The 6,637-nt window shown below is 34.5% G+C and overlaps 1 long non-coding RNA gene across 1 annotated transcript; it reads left to right on the forward strand.

The window, feature by feature from the left end:
• Window positions 1-2,952: 2,952 nt before the first annotated feature.
• Window positions 2,953-3,345, forward strand: LOC149579643 (uncharacterized). The gene is made up of 2 exons (XR_016359562.1): window positions 2,953-3,023; window positions 3,119-3,345. It is a non-coding gene; the product is annotated as an uncharacterized LOC149579643 (long non-coding RNA).
• Window positions 3,346-6,637: the final 3,292 nt, after the last annotated feature.

Here is a 6,637-nt window from a genome sequence, read left to right on the forward strand (position 1 = left end):
TTAGGGGAAGAGTATGTGAATGCCCCCTCGTGTTTGGAGTCCAGTTTAGAGGAGATGGCTACTTACACTGCTAAGGTTTGTTGAATCTAATTCTGAATAACATTGCTTGCTATTGTTGAATCTAATCTAATGTATATTTTAACTAGACTTGTAGCTTATATGTTTTGAAATTTTTGTTAGGCCTTGTAGTTTGTATAATTTGATTGCTGGAGAGCTTCTACAGCTAAGCAAGACGGTCGTTGCACGAGTTATAGCCGCGCGCTCAGGTATGAAAATTGTTTTTTTTTAATTCTAATGTATATTTTAACTAGACTTTTAGCTTATATGTTTTGAAATTGCTTTTAGTGGCTTAATGTTGTAAGGTCTCTTGAAATAAGACCTTCAGGCGGTTGGTCAAAGTTTTACAAATAATCTTAGGAATAAAGTCAAAGAAAGTATTTTTAAAATATTAAAGTATTTAGCTAGGTCTAAGAAGATTCGTGTACTTTCAACAGTTTTGCTTAGTTTTTGAAAGTTGCAGTAGACCGAAGTTTTCATAGCCCGATTTTTGCTTCCTGCAAAGAACGATCATGTCAAATAATATAAGTGAAGAACAAAACAGGGAGACAATCGCTAGATTGTGGTCTAACTTGAAAAGAAAAGGTGATGGAAAATGTTATTGTCCTTGCAATATTTGTAAGGGCTTAAACCATAGAAGACTGCTAATCAAAACAGTTAAGAGACATTGTAGGGAGAATGGTCACATTGAAGGGGGGCATGACTATCATCCAATGGTAAGTCATTCATTATATCATTTTAACAATTTATATACATATGAAATCACTTGATAATGAGTTGATGATCATGGTTTATTTATGTTAATCAATTTTATATAGGTTGATCTTCCCAGGGAAGTACATGATATGAACCACAACAATTCGAAGAATATAGTTTTCGAAGTGGAGGAACATGGAGGTGCAAATATCCAAGGTGAAGATAATGATCCCATGGAAGATGATGATCATGCGCCAGAAAACACAATTGAAGAGGATGGTATAAATACATTGATCCATGACACATCTAGTCCAAGCGTATCTGATCATGATGATGATGATAGCCTCGATGTACCTCTACTTCAGAAGGCATACAAGCCCCTATACAAAGACTCCCAAACAACTCTTCTCTCTGTTGTATTGTTGTTGTTGAACTTGAAGGTTATGAATGGTTTATCCAACATAACAATGTCACGTATGTTAAGGTATGTCATATATGTCTTTATAGTTAACAAAGGGTGAATAATGTACCACTAATATTGTTTATATTAACAACTTATATTTTTTATTGTAGATTGATAGGCGAGTTTCTGTTACCATCATCAAATATTCTACCTCGCTCATATCAAGAATTAACTGCTGTTATGAAAGATATTGGAATGGAGTATGAAGCAATACATGCTTGTCCCAATGCTCATATTATATATTATAAAGAACATGAATTTGCAACACAATGCCCTGTATGTCATATGAGTAGATATCGAACAGATCGACTAACAAAAAAGGTTCCTCAAAAGGTTCTTCATTACATCCCCATTATTCCACGGATGCGACAATTATTCAGGTGTAGTAGCTTGGCTCAATTTATGGATTATCATGCATACAATAGAAGTCGAGATGACATTATTCAAATCCCTGCGGATGGTTCGGCATTTATGCACATAGAGGAAAAGTGGCAACACTTCAAAGAAGAACCTCATAATCTCAGGCTTTCATTGGCAGCGGACGGTGTCAATCCATTTGGAGAGATGAGATTTGTTTACTCGGTGTGGCCTGTTTTTGTTATCAACAATAACATTCCTCCGTGGATGTCAATAAAGAGGGAGCACATTATGTTGACAATGATTGTTCCAGGTATCTTATCATTTGATAGTTATTAATTTACACGTACTTACAAATCTTGTATTAAAACAGTCACAATAACTATGTAATGTTATTGTTCATTCAAGTAGGTAAATATCAAGTAAAAGATATGAATGTATATATTGAGCCTCTTATCGACGAGTTGGTGGAGTTATGGAATGGTGTCACTATGTATGACGTGTCTAGACCAATACGATAAAGACAATTTCAATTCCATGCAATACTTGCATGGACAATACATGATGCCCCAGGGCTAACACATTTTTGTGGTATGTTATAGTGAATTCAAGTTGCGCACAATAATTCTAATTATAAAAATCAACATATTTAATAATCCAATTACATCATTATCTTGTAGGTCTTCAAACAAAGGAAAAATTTGCATGTCCAGTTTGTGGTCCAAAGATGAAATCTCATCATTCAAAAAGTTTAGGAAAGTAGGTGTTTGATGAGTGTAGACACTTCCTCCACAGGAATCATAAGTATCGAAGTACGGAAAAACATCTTTTCAATGGGAAAGAAGAGACTACATCAAAGCCACGAAGAATGACACCTCACCTATGGAAGTTGATATTTTAACTACCCTCCATTGGTTGATGAAACAATGCAAGTAAAATTCACCATACTACGCAAAAATGCAGGGCTCAGAGTTCAAGAGATGCCTCACAGAAGACGATAAGAGAATTGGCTTCCAACAAGGCTATAGATCCGTGGTTGAATGGCTACACGCTGAAATTAGTGTGGAAGGTTCTAATACTGATGCATCTCAGCCATAGGTAAATAAGCTAAATAAAATTTATTTCAAATTGAATACTTTACCAATTAGTCTTTTAATGTTAAGTTCCAATATAAAGTGAGTATATCTGTTTTAAGCAAGCAATGATAACAATGCGTTGGATGTTAGAATGCAGCCTAACAATCCTTCTACACAATCTGTGGATTTCGAAGGTTCGCATTATGTGCATCCCAGTGGTGGAGGTATACATTTTCTATTAAATTTTTTATATGTAATTGAAATTGGTGTTTGGATTAACGTAACATTTTTTATAGCAGTTGTAGAGGATCGAGGGGTCGATGTTCATGACCGTGTTGACGTTGAGTCCAGACAAAATGATGTGGTCAGATCAGGTAAAGAGACAAATTTATGTTATTTAAAATAATTAAATACTTGTAACAATTATAATAAATTATTTTTAATTTAACTCTTTTATTTGTTATTGCAGAGGACCCCCCTTTGCAACAGCATAGGAATTTGAGATCATCAAGAACAGAGAACAGAACAACTGATGAGGGGGGAATTGATGATGACACTGATGCTCCTCTTAGAGCTTACATAGAAAAAAGAAATAGAAAGAAAAAAAAGAAATGATTGTCACTACATACCTTAATTGATAATGACTGTATTTTATGTCTCAATGAATTTAATTATGTGCTAATGAATGTTCATGAATTATGTGTTAATGCAGAATATTGATGAATGTTGCATGTTAACGAATCTAATGTGTTAATGAATGTTATCATGTGATATTGATTGAATGTTATCATGTGATATTGATTGAATGTTACATTTTATTAATGGTTGAAAGAATGAATGAATGTTAGATGTTAACGAGGAATGTAGAGTGATGTTAGGGGGAGGGGGGTGGGGCCAAATGAGCTTCCACCTTCACATTGTTGGCCCTGTTTAGTAGAGAATATTAAACTATTCTCGAAACAAAGTGAAGCTCAATAAGATACTCAAATAACCACCCTACCCCAAAACACACGAATGTGTGTTAATTCTCCATATAGGTTGTGATACACTCATAAACTCCAACGCTTCATAAGAGATCACCACTCTTATATCAATTCATAGTACAACGTTTGAACTCCAATGGCTATGCAAGGACTTCATAAGTACAAGGGTTACACATATCAAGAAGGGTTAATGTCGTAGTATGTAGAATGAGAGACTAGCCATATTGATAGTTTGATAAGATGGTTTGGCTCTTCCTAATGGGTTTTACAAATACCACATAATCAAATCATCTTGGATTAGCCATATTATCTGTTATTATTTTAGTATTCTATTTTATATCACATACACTCTCTTTCACGAAAATATTTATGCATGCCCTTAATCTCCAATCGATGCATCCCATCTCTTGGTAACATTCCCTTAAGCCAATTTGTCCAACAATTTGGATATACTGTCTGTACTCCCATATTATGTTGCGATTCTAGCGTGTGTTGTGCTCCATTGGTCTTCTTTTTTATTTCACACACACTACGCACTCTTACTCATTCACACATATCCACACCTTATATTTTTCCAAGATAGAGCCTTTAAAATTAATATTTGAAATCTAAAATTATTTCCATCCCATTGATATTGATATGGGAACCCTAGAGTACTTGTATGAATGGATGTTTATTTTCATTCCCAACTCCTTGTAAACGCAAAGATGTCAACAGTTCAGTCAACAATATAATATTGCTTTATCAATCTTATGCAATCCCTTGCAAGCAGATTAGAAGCTCCCCAAAGGACAGTAATTGCTCCCCTTGCATATTCACTACTGCTATGTCAAGGTAACTTTAAGGATTTTATAAATGAGAATTTGTGTCAATGATTAGCAATTTTATCCATTGTGTTGGTACATCATAGCCACGGTCCTCTTAATTGAATGAGGTCTTATTTGTGGCATTTTTCCCACCACACAGCTCCTTTATTTGGTTCACCTAGCAGATGGGTCACCCAAAATAATTAACTTTTCAGTCTCAGTGCCTTATTAGTATCACACTTCATTATACTTCTACCTTTGTGAGATATATAATTGTTGTTTTATTCATATAAGTCATTGGATATATAAAAGTCGATATGTCTTCTAGAAATTACGACTTGAGATGAGGAGCTAAGAACAAAATAAATCCAGAATATTTCATTATGTGCCATCCCAATATACAGTTTTGTGGCTGTTATTGTTTTAAGTATGAGGTCGATCATCTGGTACCAGCAATGCTTGAATATTGTCTTTGTCTTCACCAAAATAAAATTCTCCATCAACATAGACAAATTGCAATTATGATTTGTAATCGTAGAGTGCTCTAAGAGGCCCTATGCAGATCATTTCCACTGCATACTCCCACCGCATACTTTAGATCTTAATCTTTTCATTGCCTTTGCATGTGACATGGTAAGTAGTTTTGGTAACAATACTTGCTTTGCATAGAAGACAGCTACTCACTGAAACTACTATGACATCTTCCTTCATCCTCATAGTTGTATAACACATTATGTATATTATGATTCACTACGTACACAATGTTCTTCATTCCTTTCTATTGATACATATCAAGTTCTAACCCAGTAATCTTCCATCGTTGGTTCCTATTACAAAGTTGATGCCGCACAAGGTGAGTCAGAGATATAGTTATTCCAATGGTTCAGAAGTTCTCCATCATTATTTCAGGCATGTGATTCTATTATTCCTGGGAAATGATCTGTTGTGATACTAGATCTCTGATTTGTTGTCTCTGATTTGCTGTCTTGATCAAGATATTTTCCCAAAAAAAGGTTGATCAGGATTTTCCCAATTTTTTCCAGAATTTTGGCCCACATTTTGTCAATAATTTTTTTCCTCTTAGCATTAGCTAGTAAGGAGGAAAATCAAACTTTTTGACTTCTTGCCTCCAAATTTGACAAGAACTCCACAAGCTCTTCATCTAAAAACACAGTGATTCTTTTCAAATGCAAATACATCACTAGCAATTCATTTTGTTTGGCCCGTCACAATAAGCACAACATTTCTCCTTTCCATGTCACTATTTGTGATTGCTATTACATCACCATTGCCTATATAAGCTGAGTAGAAATGGATCAATCGAGAGCACTTTATTATGAATTTAGCTTTCAAATTGCACAAAACTGGTTCTTCTGAATCGTAAAAGATGGTAAACAAAACTTGTGAAGCCTAATGAGCATTTTGTGCCTCCTTGAGGTACTCAAATATATGAGCAAAATTACCACAAACTGTCAAAAAGCTATGCAGATCTTTCACACACAATTTTCATTTCAAAAATAGAAGTAACATCATTTTTGTAGCTTCCTGTGTCATTTGTAGGCAAATCATCTTAGTGAATACTGTAACAAACAAACAAAAACAAGTTTTTATACCCCTATGCAGAAATCGCAACTACTTAGGGTATAGTCCCATGAAGAGAGGGGAGCCACTTAAACTGCTAAGAAGTTTAGGAGACTCATAAATCAGCTGGTCCCATGGCTTTTATAGGGAAAATTGTACTAAAAACAAATTGGCTGAAATTTTTTGGGACATTAGCAGTCTCATAATTCTATGGCACCAATTAATGCTAAAATAATTAATTGAGAGTCTTTGTAATGGCTGATGTATTTGATGTGGAACAACTGAACCAAATTAGGAGTTAAAACAAAGCTAGAATTTTTCATTAAGAACTACAACCCCCTCATGGATCGTACATCATAGCAGCCAGCCTTACTGGCTCATTTGACAAGTGTTTCTTTGTTGCTTGGCATTTACCTTTTGTAGTTTTTGATTGATTTTGAGGGTTTGACTTAGAAGTTAAATACATTCTAGTTCTGAGCTAATGCAATGTATTTCTTTGCCCTTATGCATAATTTTGAAATACTGCATATCATAAATACATGTTTGATATTTTTTTGTGAAAACACACCCATCCTCCAAAAAAAATATCATCGTAACACCATCATAACTTTCACACAT

The sequence above is a fragment of the Cupressus sempervirens genome, chromosome 1 (assembly GCF_028749045.1).
Source record: "Cupressus sempervirens isolate cs-2001-9-10 chromosome 1, ASM2874904v1, whole genome shotgun sequence".
NCBI lineage: Eukaryota > Viridiplantae > Streptophyta > Pinopsida > Cupressales > Cupressaceae > Cupressus > Cupressus sempervirens.